The sequence below is a fragment of the Bubalus bubalis genome, chromosome 17 (genome assembly GCF_019923935.1).
Source record: "Bubalus bubalis isolate 160015118507 breed Murrah chromosome 17, NDDB_SH_1, whole genome shotgun sequence".
Taxonomy (NCBI): Eukaryota; Metazoa; Chordata; class Mammalia; order Artiodactyla; family Bovidae; genus Bubalus; species Bubalus bubalis.
In genome coordinates, this window is record NC_059173.1 from 72,419,381 (window position 1) to 72,438,533 (window position 19,153).

A 19,153-nucleotide genomic window follows, 5' to 3' on the forward strand; every position below is an offset into this window, starting at 1 on the left:
GCCTCCTGTCGAATTGAGGTAGGGATTAGGGGCTATTTCTAGAGGCACCACAGGGCTCTCAGGCCTCCCTTTGTGTCGTGAGTTGATACCTGGTGTGACTTTCCAGGCGTTGCAAGGGACTGAGGCCTTTTTTCAAGTGGACGGGGACCTCGGTGTCTTTTTGAAGGGCAGCATGACCCTTGGAGTTCCTCTCGAGTTTCAAGGTGAGACCGGCCTCCTCCTGAGGTGCGACGGGAACATCGGGATTCCTTTGCAGACGAAGCAGGGGATTGGACCCTCATCTCGAGATGAGGAGGGGAAACCGGGGCTCTTATTGAGTTGTGGTGGGAAACTCTGTGTTCCTCTCGAGGGGACGGGTATCTTGGGGACCTTCCTGAGTTGCATCAAGGGTGTCAAGTACCCTTTCATGTTTCAAGAGGGAACGTGGGGTTTTTCTCTAGACACTGCTTTGGAAAAGGGCCTCATCTCGGGTTGAGGGAGAATCTCGTATTTTTTCTCGAGTAGCGACGGGAAGCTTGGGGTTCATCTCGAGTTGCAACGGGGATCTCAGGGACTGGCTCGTGTTGCCTCAGAGATGTCAGGTTTCTTTTCGAGTTGCGAGGGTCCCATCGGGTTTCCTCTTGAGTCGCTGCCCACGAATAGGGCTGTGTCTAGACTTCAGTCAGGAAACTCAGTGTTCCTCTCTGGTGGCGACAGTGGTCTAGGGCTCATAATCAAAGTTCAGCAAGAGAATCAGGCCTCGCCTGGTGTTGAAGCATGGGACTCTGCGTTCCTCTTGAGTTGTCAAGGTGTGTCAGGCCTCTGGTCAAGTTCCAGCGGGGAATTTGGGCTTTTTCAAGAGCATAGGCAGGGGCGACAGGCCACTCATCTTGTTGTGAGGGGATACTCGGTGTTCCATTGGAGTAAGTGCAGTGGAATCAGGACTTATCTGGAGCAGAGGGGGAACTCGGTGTCCTTTTTACTTGCAGCAGGATCCCCGGGGTTCCACTGGAGATTCAATCGGTGACACAGGCCTCCTCTTGTGGTGTGAGGGGAAGTTGGGATTCCTCTTGAGTTGAAGCAGGGAATGGGTCCTCATCTCCAGATTAGGTGGGACACATGGGGTCTACTCAAGTTGTGTTGGGAAACTGGCCTTTCGTCTCGAGTTGTGACCGGGATCTCTTGGCACCCTTGAGTTGCCTAAAAGGAGTCAAGCTTTCTCTCGAGTTTTCAGAGGGAACTTGGGATTGCTTTCGAGGTGCTGCAGGAGAAACCAGACTCATCTCTCATTGATGGGGGCATCTCATGGTGTGTCTCGAGTTGCGGCTGGAGGCTTGAGATTCCTCTCTAGGTACCACGGGGAACTCAGGGAATCTCTCATGTTGCCTCAGGGAAGTCAAGTCTCCACTGGAACTGCGAGGACCAGCGCAGGAATGCTTTGGAGTCACGGAAGGGGAATCAGGCCTCATTTCACATGAAATGGGAATCTCCAGCTGTTTCTCGAGTTGCAGCAGGAAATGTGGGTTCCCTCAAGTTGCCATGGGGACTTGAGGGAGCCTCTTTTGTTGTCTCTGGCAAGTCAGGAATCCTTTCAAGTGGTGAGGGGCCTCTCGGGTTTCCTCTCAAATTGGTGCAAGTGACTAGGGCTTCATTTTGAGTTGAGGCGGGAAACTCAGGATTCCTCTCCAGCTGTGACAGGGAACTCGGAGTCCCTATGGAGATTCCCCTGGAGAGTCAGATGTCGTCTCATGTGGAGACATGGAACTCTGCTTCCCTCTCGAGGTGGAAAAGAGGTATCAGGCCTCCTGTTGAGTTGAGGTAGGGATTAGGGGCTATTTCTAGAGGCTCCACAGGGCTCTCAGTCCTCCTTTCGTGTCATGAGTTGATACCCAGGGTGACATTCCAGTCGTTGGAAGGGAATGAGGCCTTTGCTCAAAAGGACGGGGACCTCTAGGTCTTTTGGAACGGTTGCATGACCCCTGGAGTTCCTCTCGAGTTTCAAGCTGAGACCGGCTTCCTCCTGAGGTGTGACGGGAACATCAGGATTCCTTTGCAGACGAAGCACGGGATTGGACCCTCATCTCGAGATGAGGAGGGGAAACCGGGGCTCTTCTTGAGTTGTAGTGGGAAACTCAGTGTTCTTCTCATGTGAACGGGTATCTTGGGGACCTTCCTGTGTTGCATCAAGGGTGTCAAATACCCTTTCGCGTTTCAAGAGGGAACGTTGGGTTTTTCTCGAGACACTGCTTTGGAAAAGGGCCTCATCTCATGATGAGGGAGAATCTTGTGGTTTTTCTCGAGTAGCAGTGGGAAATTTGGGGTTCATCTCGAGTTGAGACGGGGATCTCAGGGACCGGCTAGTGTGCCTCAGAGAAATCAGGTCTCTTTTCGAGTTGTGAGGGGCCCATCAGGATTCCTCTCGAGTCACTGCCCATGAATAGTGCTGTGTCTAGACTTCAGTCGGCAAACTCAGTGTTCCCCTCCAGTGGTGATAGGGATCTCAGGCTTCTTATGAAGATTCAACAAGGGAGTCAGACCTCGCCTGGTTTTGAGGCATGGAACTCTGCGTTCCTCTCGAGTTTTCAAAGGGGTGCCAGGCCTCTGGTCGAATTATGTTGGGGAATTTGGGCTTTTTCAAGAGCATAGGCAGGGGCGACAGGCCTCCCATCCTGCTGTGAGGAGATAGTCCATGTTCCATTGGAGCCAGTGCAGGGGAATCAGGACTTATCTGGAGCAGAGAGGGAACTCGGCGTCCTTTTTCATTGTAGCAGGATCCGTGGGATTCCACTCGAGATTCAATCGGTGACACAGGCCTCCTCTTGCGGTGGGAGGGGAAGTTGGCATTCCTCTTGAGTTGAAGCAGGGAATGGGTCCTCATCTCCAGATAAGGTGGGACACACGATGCTCCTCTCAATTGTGGCGGGAAACTTGTCTTTCATCTCGAGTTGTATGGGGATCTCTGGGCCCCCTTGAGTTGCATGAAGGGAGTCAAGCCTCCTCTCGAGTTTTGAGAGGCATTCGGAATTGCTCTCGAGGCGGTGCACGAGAAAAGGGCATCATTACGCGTTGACGGGAATCTCATGGCTTGTCTGGAGTTGCGGCGGGAGGCTTGGGATTCCTCTCCAGGTACCACGCGGAACTCAGGGAGCCTCTCGTGTTGTCTCAGCAAAGTCAAGTCTCCATTTGAGTTGTGAGATCGAGCGCAGGAGTGCTCTGGAGTCATGGCAGGGGGATCAGGCCTCACTTTAGATCACTTCCTCTTCTAAATAGTTTATGTATGTGGTTAGTCTTTCATGTCCAGTTCTTTGTTACCTCATGAACAGTAGCGTACCAGGCTCTGTCCTTGGGATTCTCCAAGCAAGAATACTGGAGCGGGTTTCCTTATGGCAATACTGGAGCCATTTCCTTGTCTAACATACATTATATAAAGTGCACAATATAATCTTCCAAACATCCCACTGAGGTTGATGCTTCCATTGTCTCCATTTTATGCATGGAGAAATGGAAATACAGAAAGTTTAAGTGATTTGCTCCAGGACACACAGCTCAGAACTGATTGAACTGTGACACAGGCCCATGCATTCTGGCTCCTGTTTAGCTACTGCCTCTCACACTAGTCTCTGAAGCATCCAGTTGTCACCATCAGCAGTGTTAGCTCTTGTAACCATTGGAAGATCTGTGGTCATTTACATATGTGGATATTTAAAGTGATGGCCGATGTGGAGCCTGGATTAAAAAAAAAAATTGTTTACCATAAGGTAGTTTTTTTGTCTTTCCCCATTTGAATAGTTTATAAATTTGTGTGTTTATTTGAGAAAATCTGATTTAAAGCATGGATGGTGTTTTTGAGTGCTAGTGGAGAGATCAGTAACCTGCAGAGGGCAGACAGGAAGTATTTTCCCTTTGTGGACTGTAAGGTGTCTGTTGTAAAATCTCATCTCTGCTGTATGGCAGGAAAGCAGCTGTTAACAATATGCAGACAAAAGAGACAAAAACCAATGATGGCAGATTTACTAGGTTATTAGTAGTTAAAACAGTTGTTTTTTCTTTTTCTGTTTCTTTTTTTTTTTAGTTGCAAGAAGCACCAGATCAACTTACAGAGGCTGTGAGATGTGCTGAGAAAACACAGGATCACGTCCAAAAGTATGATTTAAAGCAGCATAGAAAATAAATATAAAGCAGATAAACAGTATAATATGAGAATAGATCAATAGTGATAATAAGCACATTATCGTGAAGCTGTGTAACATTTTAGCTTTGAGCTGTTTTGAGATGCATAATTTCCACCATTATTTCCATATTTTTCACATTATCCACAAGTGAAAAGTGAAAGTTTTAACTGCTCAGTCATGTCTGACTCTTCGCAACCCCATGGACTCTAGCCGTCCAGTTTGTCCATGGAATTCTCCAGGCAAGAAAGCTGGAGTGGGTTGCCATTCCCTTCTCCAGGGGATCTTCCTGACTCAGGGATCGACCCTGGGTCTCCTGCATTTTCAGCAGATTCTTTACCATCTGAGCCACCAGGGAAGGCATTAGTCACAAATAGAAAAACAGTACAGTGGCCAAATCATCTACTTTTCAAAATTCGAAAAACCTATGTAATTGAACCTGCAGATGTTTGTTTAAAAACAGTGTGATATTTTAAAAATCTATGTGTGAAGGAATGCTGTGGCAGTCCAAGGGTTAAAACTATGCCTTCCAAGGCAGAGGGTGTGGGTTTGATCCCTGGTTTGGGAGCTGAGGCCCCATGTGCCTCACAGCCAAAAAACAAAAACATAAAACAGAAGCAATATTTCAGTCAATTCAATAAATACTTTAAAATGGTCTACATCCAAAAAAAATTTAAAAATAAAAATCCATATGTGAGAATAATTATTTTAAAATCTGCATTTTAGGCTTGAAATTGAAAATGTCAAATTACAAACTACAGTCAAAAAGCAAGTGGGCAAAATTGAACAGCTTCAGAAAAACCTGTTAAGGACAAGATCGGTAAGTCAACCTCTTAATTTCTGTCATACTGAGAAAGGATTTTAACTTTTTTACTAGTAATATATAAGAATATTTTGGACAATATGAAAAGTCTCATTGATTAGCTTATTGCATTTTTATTGATACTGCTTGCTACTAGTACTGTAATTCCTCTGTAGAAGAAATCAACTGAATTCATAAAATTAATGATTTTTATAGTAAGATTTTAATTTAAAAAATTGTGACAGTCCAAACGCAATATTTTATATAGACCACATTTTGTTTATTCATTCATCTGTCAATGAAATTCCACCGTCTGACTATTGTTAATAATGCTGCTTTGAACATTGGTATACAAACATCTGTTTGAGTCCAGAAATTTGAGTAATGATTTGATTGAGAATTTTGAGTTTGTTTTGTAATCCAGATCTTTCTGTGAGATTTCTGAGAATGAATCATTTTAAATATTGTAGTTTGTTCTCTTCATTAAGAATGAACACTATGTCCGTATAGAACCATTTTTCTGAATGACTGTATTTTTCATTTGTTGGATTTTTTTTTTTTAAGAGATGGGGCTTGCATGGAAATTTTTAAAAGATTATTTTAGTAAGGTGTGACTTAACAAAACCTGGAATATCTTGAACCATTGATGAAAATGATTTTAGAGCATCTCTAGAAAGTAAAATGTAAATATAGGCAGTGTTTAAAAAAACTTTCATTAACATTTAGTATTTTATGTGTAAAAGTCTCTATATTTAACAAATAAATGTTGGCAATTTAAATTCCAGAAAAATGATGAAATGAAAAATCATTTTAAGTTGTTTTAGGAAAAGTCATCAATTTTGAAATCTGTTCTTGGCATCAATCAGGTTTAAAAATTGTGTTTACTATAAATTCATATTAACTTGTGAACTCATGAGAAATAATATTTTTAAGAAAGAATAAGTCTCTCTAGGTGTTTAAAAATAATTTTCTTCAATTGTTTTTTTCTAAGTCTGAGGATGAAAAGGAACAATTAAAGAAATACATTGAATTAAAACAATCTCTGGAAAATAGCTTGGACCAAGAAAAGAAGAAAAACAGTGAGTTCAAAAAAGAGATTACTGGGTAAGATTTTAATATTTCTGATAATCTCAACTATTAATAAATGTATAATTTTATTTTATTTAAAACCTTAGACACAAATTCATTTTTTAAATATATTTTTATAATTAAACACATTGTCCTATTTCAAAGTTTACTGTGGAAAGTCAGCACAATCTGAAATGTTTTTGAGTGCAGCAGTGTTACACTTATCTCTAATGATTTCTAAAACAGTAACAACCGTGCCTCTGCATATAGTAATGTCACTCTCTTCCTCATCATCTATGCTGAATTTTTACTTCTGCAAAGTATCTTTGTTCTTTTTGGTAATCCTGCCTTCTTTTAATTGTGTTCCTTCCCTTCATCATTCAAGTAATTTATTATCTAAAAACCTACCTGTGTTACTGTTGAACAACATTAAAAAGTATCTTGATTTGGCTTATATTTTCTTTTTGGCCCAAAATTTTAGTTATAAAATGTACATACAAAAATCTATGTGTAACTTAAAGAATAATAAAATTAGTGACCATGTTTTGATCAGTAAGATAAAAAAAAACTGCTTCTGTTTTTTTGCTGAGTGCAGTTAACCCTCATCATCTACAGATTCAGCCAACCCAAGATCAAAAGTATTTAGGGAAAAAAAATTGAGAAAGTTCCAAAAAGCAAAACTTGGATTGGTCTCAAGCTGGCAACTATTTCCATAGTGTTTACACTGTATTTATAACTATTTACAAAGCGTTTACATTGTATTAGATAATGTAAGTGATCTAGGGAAGACTGAAAGTATAAGGAAGATGTGTTTAGGGAAACTTGAGCATTTGTGGATTTTGTATCCACGGAGTGTTGGGGGATTTTTGAACCAATCCTCTGTGGGTGCCAAGGGACGATTATACAAAGGGTTCTTCTCTGATTCTCATTAATATTTTTTCTCTTTTAATTTTCTCTACATTGCTTTGCATTTTGTTAACAATGTGCTGGGCAAGATGTCTACATCTCTTAAAACAGTCTTGAAGAGATTGGTACCCTCTCTCTCTCTCTTCTGATTTCCTTTCTTCTAAAACTCTCAGCCTGGGTTATTTTCCGCTTAACTCAGGATCAAAAGATTTTTCTTTTTTTTTTCAATTTTGAGTGAGAATCTTGTTGGTTTTTTGTATCTACTTCCTTTTCTTTTTGTAGAGGCTGTGGTCAGTAGGAACAAACATGTCTTGTGTCTTTTTAAAAAACATTCATATATAATATCTCTTCATCTTTAGCTTGAATACTGATCTCTGGTTTATAATTAATATTTAATGATAAATTAATATTTCACACTAGCATGCTAAAATTGACATTAACTTATTTATAAGAACTCATATATTACATATATCACACACAGTATATTTTAATATGATAAATTTTTTCTTCATAATATTTATCTAAGATTAGAATTTAGTTATACTTTCAAGGAATATTAATTTGAACAATGAGCAAGGATTATAATTTATAGATTTGTTTGTTTTATCTGATAGAACATATATCTGTTTAATTATTAAATATCTGCTCTTAAAGAACTTACTCATTCTATACATTTCTACAGATTTAATAAACTCTTAAAAATGACAAGAAGGAAGTTAAATGAATATGAAAATGGAGAGCTTAGTTTCCATGGAGATTTAAAAACCAGTCAAACTGAAATGGATATTCAAATTAATATGCTAAAACATAAGGTAATTTTTAATCAGTTTTAGAACCCCAAAATCACTTAATTTGGGGAAATATAAATCATTCTATGCTTTCATCAGTGAAACACAGATTTGTCTACTAATTTTTTAGGTTGGACACCAGTAAAAAAGACAGCTTTTCCCTATATCATTTTGCAACAAAAAGGGCACACTCTTGACTCTCTCTGTCTTGAACCCTGGCTGGTGATCTGAAGCTGAGCAGCACAGGATTAATGACCCCAAAGCATCCATTGTTTTTGGTGACAGGTTTGTTGAAATCTAATGAACATTCCATGCAGTTCATTCATTTAAACTGTACACTTCAGTAACTTTATTATATTTAAAGAGTTATACAGGTATTACCATGTTAGAACATTTTTATCACCCTCCAAAGAAATCACTGTGCCAGTTTTTCTTTCATGATCTTCCCAGCCTGAGGGAATCATGACTCCACTGCCTGACTGTGCAGATGTCCCTTTTCTGGACATTTCGTGTCAGTGGGATAACACAATATTGGATCCTTTGTGACTGCCTTCTTTCATTTAGCATAATATTTTCAAGGTCCATCTAACATGTATCAGTATTTCCTTGCTTTTATTGCTCAATAATATTCTATTGTATGGACGTACCACATTTGATTTATCCATTCATCATCTGATGGACCTTTGGTGTTGTTTCTACTTTTTGGCCAATGTCAGTAATGTTACTGTGAACATTTATGTCTAAGTTTTGGTGTGAACATATTTTTTCATTTCTTGTGGGAATACAGGTATGAGTAAAATTGCTGTATTACACAGCAACTCTGTTTAACCTTTTGAGGACCTGCCATACTGTTTTCCAGAATGGCTTCATCATTTTATATTTTTATCCAAAGTATGTAAAACGTTCCCATTTCTATACATTCCTGTCAACACTAGTCATTACCTGTCTCTGTGAGTATAGCCATCCTAGAAAGTATGAAATGGCATCTTGTGGTGTTTTATTTCTCTCTGAGGAGAGGACAATGAAGACTGAGTTCTAGATTAGTAACTACTCAAAGCTACCCATCTCTTTTAGAATTTTAGTAAATTGAGATGAGGTCAAAAGTCTGATTTTGGTAATTAAACTATTTCTAGTCATTTCTTATAGTTCAAATCACATGTCTCATTGCTTACTAGTCTTCATTGCTTTCAAACTTGAGCAGAAATTCTAAGGAGTCACACCTGCCTATATGTAAGAAATTGTCATTGAAGGGAATCCTGAAAAAACTTCTTCCTGAATAGTTCTTAAGTCTTCCTTCTAGTTATATACTTTTTCTCATCAACATTGTCATTAAAAATCTCACCTTTTATTATATTCCAGTTTAGAGGAGACCAGTTTCTACCTACATTTAAGTTATGTTTCTTTATTTTCTATTTTTCAAAAATCTAATTTTCTGTTTTTTTCCTATTCAGCTTTAAGTTTAGTGGCTTCAATAAACAACATTGGTTTCGTTCAAAATCTACACTTAGGAAAAGGTGGCCAGGACATCTGGCTTCTCATCCCCTCAGCTTCAGGTAAGGCAGCTCGAGGGCTGGGGCCTGGAATCAGGTGAACGTGTGTTCATTCCCATGTCTGATAGTTGGTATCTGTGGTTGGCTGGACTTTGGTGAAGGCAGACAAGTGAAACACCTACCCTGAACACCTAGGCTCTCTTTGCAGCCTGGGCTTACTTGCAACAGGGAGCCTGGTTCCCAGGTTGAGACCCAGGCAGAAGCTCTGCTGCCTTGTCTAACCTCACTTTGCAGTTCACACAGCATCACTTTCATCATCTTCTGTTCAATAGGAGCAAGTCACTTATACTTGGCCTATATTCTACCTCTTTTTACAGAATAACGTTTTTAAAACTAATGGGTACATTTAAAAACTAGCACAGTTACTCACTGGCCACAATTTTTTATATTCCTTCCAATGAAACATACCCTTTTCCCTACCCATTCCCTCACAAGTCTCAGTTGTTAACAGTGTCAGGCCCAGGCTCAAGTAGAGGTCTTACCGTCTTCATCAGGTATAGGTGGCACATGCAGATGAGGTTTCTGGGTGTGATTTCTAGAGTGTGACCCTGTGAGCACAACCCTTTCAGTACTAAGACTTGAGAACTAAAGGGACAAGTTATCTGCCACCCACACCCCCAGCATTCTGCTGAATGACTGGACTCTCCTGTTCAGAAATGGGAAACGGGAGGCACTGTAGTCCATAGAAGCTCTGAGGTCCAGTTTGGTGCTGCTAGCCCTTTGATGAGGACTTGGTCCTGCCCATAGGAGTGCTTCTCCTTTGCTCTACCTTCTGGGCTCTGTGTGCTGTCCTTTTCATAAGAAATGACCTGTCTGTAGCTGAGTCATGTTTCTTAAATCAGCTTCCTCTTTATTGAACTTCTAAGAAAATCCCAAAGGCCTATTCTCATTTGTATGTCTTGGTCTCTGCTAGGCAAAGTTCTTTTTTTTTTTTTTTTTTTTTGCTGCCAGGGTTCTCTTTAAAGCTTTTAGTGTCCTGTGAATTGGATTGGGGTTCACGTCATTGGAGAGGCTACCCTCACAAATCTTTTTTGAGAGAAGCTCTGCACCTTGGACTTCTTGTGAAGCTTTGGAGGATGATGCCTTTAAAATTCTTATGCCCTTAAAATCTTTAAAGGAATTTGAGGCACCACCTTAAGTCTTTCCAGGGTCTTAATGAAGTGTTTTACAGTCTACAGGCTTCACCTTTAGACCATGTTTTCCTGGAAGCAACCTAGGTTTGATCTTAGCCCAGAAGCTGTTTCTCTCTTTTAGCATCATGTGACCACTGGACATGTGAAGATGCTGTAAAGGAGATAACAGATATTGAAACCAAATATAATTGAGCCTGGTTCCTTTATATTTAATAGTCCCCCCACCTTTTTTTGATAGCTTATCCCTCTCATTGATGTTAATTTCAGCTGGTTTGTAGCAAGAGTCTCCTTTCCCCTGTGTTTCAATGTCGTTTTCTTCTTTTGTCTAGAAGCTGTCACCAGCAGCCTCTTTAAGGGCCATCAGGATTCAGTTTACAATGTCATGAAGCCCTTTGGGTTTTCATCTCTTTCTCTGCACCCATTCAGATCTCACCCACCTCCAGGTTGAAAGGCATTCTCACATCTTTTAGTTCTTTTTTAATGGCATTTTTAATATCAGTATCTGTGCCAGGTATTTATTGCCAGCATATTGTATAATAAAACACGTCAAAGCCTAGTGGCTCAAAAGAGCATTTACTTTGTGCAAACATTTTGTTGGGGCAAGGCTCAGTGAGTGAGGCCAGCACATTTCTTTTCCAGTTGGCATCAGGTGGGATGTCGTGAAGGTGCAGACCAGAGTCATCTGAAGATTAGTTCATGTACATGTCTGGCAGTTGGAGCTGGCTTTTGGATGGGGCATTAGTTGGGGGCGGTCAGTGGGGGCACTGACAAGGTGCCCAGTATGTGGTCTGGGCTTCTTCGCAGCATAGTGACTGATGCTAAGGGTGGGCTTTCCCACAGAGCAAAAGTCAGGTTCCCCAGACTCTGTCCAGTAGAAATCAGTTACTGAGGCCTGCACATATTTAAGGGGAGGGAATTTCAGAGAAAAGTGTCAAAGAATTTGTAGACAGTTTCACTACCACCACCTCCACTCACCTTGACTTACCAAGTAATCATTCTGTCTAAAGGAAAGTTATTTGCAACTTGGTGTTACTGAAATTCCCACAAATTTTGTTTGTTCTTTTGTTTGGTATGTTCTGTTCTGTGAAAAGTGCCAAATGGTTACAAAAATGAGGCATTTTGTTGTTGTTGTTGTTCAGAAAAATGTATGGATCATCTCACTAAGTTATTAGGAGATAGGATTTCTTTAACCTTTTGAATTATTTTTCTTTGGAATGCAGTTCAAATTAGCAAAAACTATTTATAGTTCAGAAAAAGACTTATGGGATTATAATCCATATTTTTGTAAGATTTATTAATGAGAGTCTTATTTTCACAATCTTCTTTTGGGAAGCATTTATTAACTCAATCCTAGATAACTCAATACAGTATCCCTCAAACTTCTTTAAAACATGGGGCATTAAGATGGGGGGAAGATGTAAGAGACATTCTACTAAGAGGTGACTTGTAGTCATTTTATGGAGAAAAAATAGAAAAGAGTGTAAAATCAAGTGCAAATGTTGTGTGACAAAGATGATGACAGGGAAGAATATATTTTGTGACTCTTGGTAGTTTGAACTTCTTTCTTGATTCTCTGAGTAATCCCTGGTCCTACATTCTACAATACAGATACCATCGTATCTATTTGATCCTGGGTTTGAGTTAGGCTGTGCTCAGTCCACTTGCCTCATTACTCTTTCTTGCAGATTGATGATCTTACAGCAGAGCTGGAAACTGCATCTTCAAAATGTCTGCATCTGGATGCAAAAAATCAAGTTCTCCGAGAGGAGTTATTATCTATGAAAGGAATGCAAAAGAAATGTGAAAAACTAGAGAAGAATACAAAGAAGTTGGAGCAAGAAGTAGTGCTCCTCAGAAGTCATATAGAAATGAATATGATAGAACACAGTCAAGTAGAGCAGTATAAATGGGAGATTGAAGAAAGGGCGAGACAGGATCTCATAGAGAAATTAAAGGAAGTGAACCTATTTTTGCATCTGTCATGTGCTTGAATTCACCTCATTGTAAATTATGTTTTGGATCTATACAGCTTATGTGTTACCTCTACTTCCCTTAGAGCAATTGGTTTGGTAGTTTTCTGGAAGGAAGGGGACACTTGTTTCTCCCTTTAAATATTTCCGTTTCCATCACAGTTATCACCAAATTGACCTATCAGAATCATTCTCACTAGAGAATCCTTTCATTTATAAATCCAATTGGTATAAAACAAGACTACTAGGAGGAAAAAATATTGTGGTTTAGAACTGGTACCATCCTCTTGAATTATTTTTTTTTTCACGACTCTAATTTTATTTTATTTTTAAACTTTACATAACTGTATTAGTTTTGCCAAATATCAAAATGAATCTGCCACAGGTATACATGTGTTCCCCATCCTGAACCCTCCTCCCTCCTCCCTCCCCAATTCATCCCTCTGGGTCGTCCCAGTGCACCAGCCCCAAGCATCCAGTATCGTGCTTCGAATCTGGACTGGCAACTCGTTTCATACATGATATTTTACATGTTTCAATGCCATTCTCCCAAATCTTCCCACCCTCTCCCTCTCTCATCCTCTTGAATTATTTTTAAGTTGTCTTGTTCAATTTTAAAATTTTAAGTTGATCCTCTTGTTCTTTGAATTATCAGATTATATAAGCACCACTATAACAATAATTTCACTTTAATTTTATAATTCACATTTAATTCACTTCACATTGATGATAATTATTTTAAACTTCTGCTCTTTTTTTAAACTTTAAAATTGTTTTCTGAATCACTGACTCAAAACTAAAGAGAGCAAATATCATTTTCCAGGTTAATGATTATTTTTAAAATGTTATCTTTTTAAATTTACCTTAGATACAAGCAGCTCTCAGGAGAACTTAGAGCAGTTACAAGAGAAGAGTAATGCTTCCATAAGAAGTCAGATGGAACTCAGAATTAAAGACTTGGAATCTGAACTCTCCAAGGTGAAAACTTTGCAAGAAGATTCTCATAAAGCAGAGTTGGAAAAATATAAGCAACTCTACCTAGTAGAACTAGAAGTTAGAAAGTCATTGGAAGGTCAACTAGACAAGTAAGTCAAAACACAGAATCACAGAAAGTAAATTTAGTTCGTTAATTTGTCTCCAAAGCCTAATTTTTATAGAGCACAGTTCATGAGATTAGTAGGAAGTGAAAGCTAACTAGCTGGTCACTGCTAGAGGGCGGCCTAAGACAAACTATTAATATGGTGTCCTTTTAAGTTTTACCACACAGAGTCATATACGACTGAAGTGACTTAGCAGCAGCAGCACACTGCATAAAGGCATGCTTGTGAATTGGGGGCAATTAACACAGGAGTGAAAGACAGGATAATTCACAGAGTGGCTATAAATAGTATGGTGACCTGACCGGGTGCGGGTGTGGAGGATGGAAAGGGCAGATGGCACCTCCAGTGCCTATTCCAGGTTTCCCCACTGTCTGAAAGCAGAGCATTCCTAGGAAGCCTTTCATAAGCCAAAACAGCATACAGCAAAGAAGCAGGTACCGAAGGGCACGTTCTGCTACTTGAAGCCTAAAATGAATATGCACAAGTGAAGCACAGGTGTTCCCATATAGGGTTCAGGGTTGTGGTGACTTGACACTGAGATGTGGGGTATGGCTTCCAGGGAAGGAGTTCAGTGGGACCAGTCTCCCTGCTTGGGGAGTGTGATTCCTCTCACTGTAAAACGTACACTGAACCTTTTTATATGAAATCAAAAAGTCTCTTCAAAAAAAATTTTTTTTTATTATCAAAAATAGATGCTGACGTAGGCCTTTCCTATAAGTGAAGTAACATAAAATGAACTTTGGAAAAGCAGGGGATACTTGTAATTGTTCCTGGGGCTGTTTTAGCTCTTTTTAATCACCCATTGACTTTCTTGTCGTCCCCTCTAGATTGTGACTCTAGATGATTCCTTAGAGGCAAAAGCTTAATTTCTCTGAGGTCATGAGTGAAACGTGTATACAAGGGTGGTAAAAGCAAATGCTTGAAAGTGGTTTTGTTGGATGGGGTGTTTCTTCATTCCTGAACTGTTTCCTGGAGGCAGGTGTGTCCTAGAGGGCAGGAGGTGTCACTGTGGAGCCACCTCCCTTTCTCTCTGATGCCCTTTCTCTCCTTTCCCAACTGTGACTTGTTACTTGAAGAGCCCTTGACACATGTGTACTTCTTTAGAACAAGGTTACAACTATCATTGTTTACAGGAGGCCTGCTCTGTGTTTTCAGTGTTCAAACAGTTTATTGGGAATTTCATTTACTATATGGTAACTTTAAAATGCAAATCATTAAGTTGGTGTTTTCCATCTTCCCCAGGACTCATGAGAGGCTGGCAGTGATCAGCACCAAACTTGAGGTGGAGAAAGAGCAGAACAAATCTTTACTGGAGCCCCTTTGTGTTGGAAATTTCAATAATCCTTTAGTACTCAATGGAAATCTTACTCCAAGAGCAAACGTAGGTTTCTCTACCTCAATTCCATGCCCTTCGAATAACAGCATGGAGAATTACTTGACCAAAATTACTTCTATTATCTTTTCTCCACTGGGTTTCAGATTTCTGATATGAATGATCCTTGTTTTAAATTTGGTGAACTTCTGAACTTTTTATTTGACTTAATGCACACTAAGTAAAAGTCATAATTAGCTGTGCTAATAAAGGAGACAGAAATTTTATGTTTTTGTCCCAGAGTCCTTGATTTTAAGAGATACGTACTAAATTATTAAATTTCTTGAAAAGCTGCGTTTAAATTCTACTTTAGAAATGAAATCTTATTGCCTAGTATCCAAAAGTATTCTTTCAGATGTTTCACTTCCTTTCTAATTGATTTCAGTTGGCAATGGTTCATAATCATTTCCAAGCTCTGCTGTACCCAACGAAGTTTTTCTGCCTCTAAGCATAAGTGAATCACTGGCATCTAAACACTAACCACATATGGATGCTTTTTGTTTAAAGGAATCCTAGATAAATCCTTTTTATGAATTAAATAAACTTACAATACTAAACCAAAACATTAGTTTCTAGTTTTAGCTTAACATTTTTTGTCATTTTCTTACATAAATTTTGTCATTTCTTACAAAAATTATGTTTTTGTCATTTCCTTAATTGCTATTTTACCTATAGCATTTTTATTTAAAATATAAAAAAAAAACACAATCTTGCTGAGCATTTGTAGAACATTTCTAGATTTGTAGTTAATTCAAACATTTAAACATTATAAATGAAGCTCACTTTATCTCTATCTTGATATCACCTGGATGAATGGTATCTAAGATAGCAATCATGGGGAGAGTCTTTAAATTGCAATCAGTTTTCACTGTTCAATCATTGTGATTAAAATATCCATTTCAGTCAGTGCACACAGGTTTGTAGTTTTAATGGTGTTTTCCTGATGTTTGTGATGCACGGAAAAGTAGCCCTTGTTAAATGCAGTCTCAACCTGTTTTCTCATTTGGCTTCTTGCCATTGTAGGAGAGCAATTAAAGTTTCTTTCACAGCATTGCATCTACATTGGGTCTTAGTGCTTGAGAGCTGTGAACCTGGAGGATGTGCTTTAGCTGTGCAGTCACAGTGGGCCTCCAAACACTTCATCCCAAGTCCGACTCTTCCCCACGCAGGCCTAAGAGGAAGAAGCAAATGCTTGACCCCCATCCCAGACACAGGCTGCCTACTGCACACCCAAGTTCACGGTGCTGTGGTCACATACATCTTTTCAAAGTAGAGATTTGGAACCAAGCAAGCACTTTGGGAAAAGTTCCTTCTCCCAAACTCACCAGTTAGGTAAATCTCCTCACCTCTCATAAGGAAGGTAGGAGTATAAGTCTTCACCTTGAAACTTTTCTCCTTCAAGTTCCCTGTCGTGTGTTTTTTAAAAAATGTATGCTTTATAAATTAACTATATCAAATGACTGCTACATATAGGAGTTTGACAATAATTTATTCTTGTTCTTGCCTTTAAAACATGATTTAGTTAGAAAGCTACTATGTCATGTCATGCCACAAGCATTATTGAACTATGTAAGAAGGTTTTACATATTCATTTTCTCTGCATTATAGTTAAAAATCTATGTGTTTTTTCTTAATCTGAGGAAGTAGCTGGCATAGGACTCTGGACTCAGTAAGAAAGTCATTGGCTTTCTTAGTTCTTTTGTAGAATTATGAACTTTGCCTAAATCATGACTCTCATGCCTTAAAAAACGTGTTTTTGTTTTTTTTTTCAAAGAAAACAAACTTTCTTTAAAAAAAAAATTGTGTGGAACCATATTATATAAAACAGAGATAAGTATAAAGCCTTTTAGCCAAAGGAGTGGCCAGAGGTCCTGCACTTGGGACTTCTCAGTTCCTCATCCCTGCAGTGACTCCTGTGGGACCTTCCCCTTCTATGGGACATAGTTTGGAAACGAACAGTTATGTGGTAATCCTTCTCACTAAACACCTTTAGAATAAAAACTTGTTGGTACATTGTTTCCTTGTGTATAATTTTCTCACCTTTCTGTGTTTTTGTTAAACGGAAACGTTTAAAGAAAATTGCAGGTGTGTTCTCCTTAATAACATTCAACTCAAACTACTTCCTCCATTTGAACAGGATCCTCACCTAGAAATAAAAATAAAGGTCTCAGAAGTATGTATTTAGGGCAGGAGCTGTTAGGGGGAGAAGATAGTAATCTTGTGGGTCATTCCTAGGATCATGGTTCATTCTCTAATTCTTTGAAATTATGTGTACTCTATAGACTGATATTTTGCGGGGAGCTGCCCGTGAGAACGGGGTCCTTTGTTTGAAGGACACAGCTCTGGGAGCTGCCTCAGTCCTTGAGGGTTTGCTTGCAAACATAGCTCTCTGTCCCACCACCCCAGAGATTAGGCACTTATTTACTGCAGACACCTGGAGTTCTGTGCAAACTTCTCATGCACAGAGAAATGTTATCTGGTGTAAGAAATAATAACAGGGTGCCATTCCCATGCTCTCAAGATTTCTTGTGACTGTTTGTAAGATGTATAGGTCAACAAAGACAATGTTAACTGTCTTGTCTTTCTCACGCTCTTCTGTATAAATATAAGATGCTGAATAAAGTCAGTGTCAGACCGCTCCCCTTTGTGGAGACGTGTCTGAACCTCTCGACCCCATCTTTGTTGTAGTCTCTTGCTGTAGTTTCCTTTCTCAGCCCCGCCGTGCACGTTCTTGGGACCTGATTGACTTTGCCGGCTTGCACCGGCAATATTTATTGTACTTTTTATCAGATTAACATTCTATATATATATATATATATATATATATATATATATTCTCTGTTACTTATAAGAAGAATAAGTAGGAATGCATTTTCTTTTATTTATGTGATAATTTTTCTACTTAAGTAATCTTCAAGTTAGATCTAGTCTCTAAAAGTATTATTTAAATGTCACACTTAGTAAGCTGTATAACATTCCTATGATAATATCTCTTGCTTAACTTAAAGATAAATAATATTTGACTTATTTCAGATGCAGCAGGAGTTGGACAGGAGTATAACTAGAGAACTAAGAGAAGGTATGTTGCCAAAATGTATGAAATAAGTTTAGATATTGATTTCTGAAATACACTGTAAACAATAAATGGCATCTCTTTCCATTGTTTGGATAACAGATGCTATGTTAAATATTTTTTCTTATACATAGCTAATGAAAAATGTGAAAGCATGAGCAGTCATAGTGAAAAATATTCTTCTTCCTCATTTATTCATCATGTTCCAATGTTAAGAAAAAATCTCAAAAGGCCTATGTATTTCTATTTATTTCTGACTGTATCATTTCTCTACTACTGCCATCACTGTGGAACTGTCCATCTGCACCCTGATACCATTCTCAGAAAGCATGGGGTTCATCAATGTCTCAAGTGTCTGGTAGTGATTAAGGCTAGAACACCCAGACTCAAGCAGTTATGTTTGCATAGCTGTCACTTGGTAGGTGACTTTATAATTTCTGTGTCATTGACTTTGTCACTAGTTTATCTCTTGCCCTCAGGAAAAGCTCCAAACACCTGCATCAATTTGGGTCCTTCCAAAGTAGTTGGCCTTATCTCTTTATCACCTTATTCTGCCACTTAGCTGTGCATCTAATCAGCCAGACTATGTAGGATCCCACAGATTCTTTTCCTCACCTCTGGTCTTTGTGTACGTGCTTCTCCCCTCTGACTCTTGTACTTTTTCCTGTCCTTCAGGTAGTTACTTCCATAGCACCTCCACCAAAAAGATGGCAGTATTGACACAAAGCCGGCTGTCCCTTCTGAGTGTTCCTTGCACCATCTTGTATACCTGTCTTAGCATTTATGACTCTGTATGGAAATTGCTGGAAGAAGCACAAGCTGGAATCAAGATTGCTGGGAGAAATATCAATAACCTCAGATATGCAGATGACACTACCCTTATGGCACAAAGTGAAGAGGAACTAAAAAGCCTCTTGATGAAAGTGAAAGCGGAGAGTAAAAAAGTTGGCTGAAAGCTCAACATTCAGAAAACGAAGACCATGGCGTCTGGTCCCATCACTTCATGGGAAATAGATGGGGAAACAGTGGAAGCAGTGTCAGACTTTATTTTTGGGGGCTCCAAAATCACTGCAGATGGTGACTGCAGCCACGAAATTAAAAGATGCTTACTCCTTGGAAGGAAAGTTATGAACAACCTAGATAGCATATTCAAAAGCAGAGACATTACTTTGCCAACAAAGGTCTATCTAGTCAAGGCTCTGGTTTTTCCTGTGGTCATGTATGGATGTGAGAGTTGGACTGT

The 19,153-nt window shown here is 39.2% G+C and overlaps 1 long non-coding RNA gene across 1 annotated transcript; it reads left to right on the forward strand.

Annotated features, from left to right (window-relative positions):
- Window positions 1-3,883: 3,883 nt before the first annotated feature.
- On the forward strand, window positions 3,884-12,348 carry LOC123329884. The gene is made up of 5 exons (XR_006545444.2): window positions 3,884-4,122; window positions 4,875-4,968; window positions 5,942-6,054; window positions 7,607-7,736; window positions 12,081-12,348. It is a non-coding gene; the product is annotated as an uncharacterized LOC123329884 (long non-coding RNA).
- The last annotated feature ends 6,805 nt before the right edge of the window (window positions 12,349-19,153 follow it).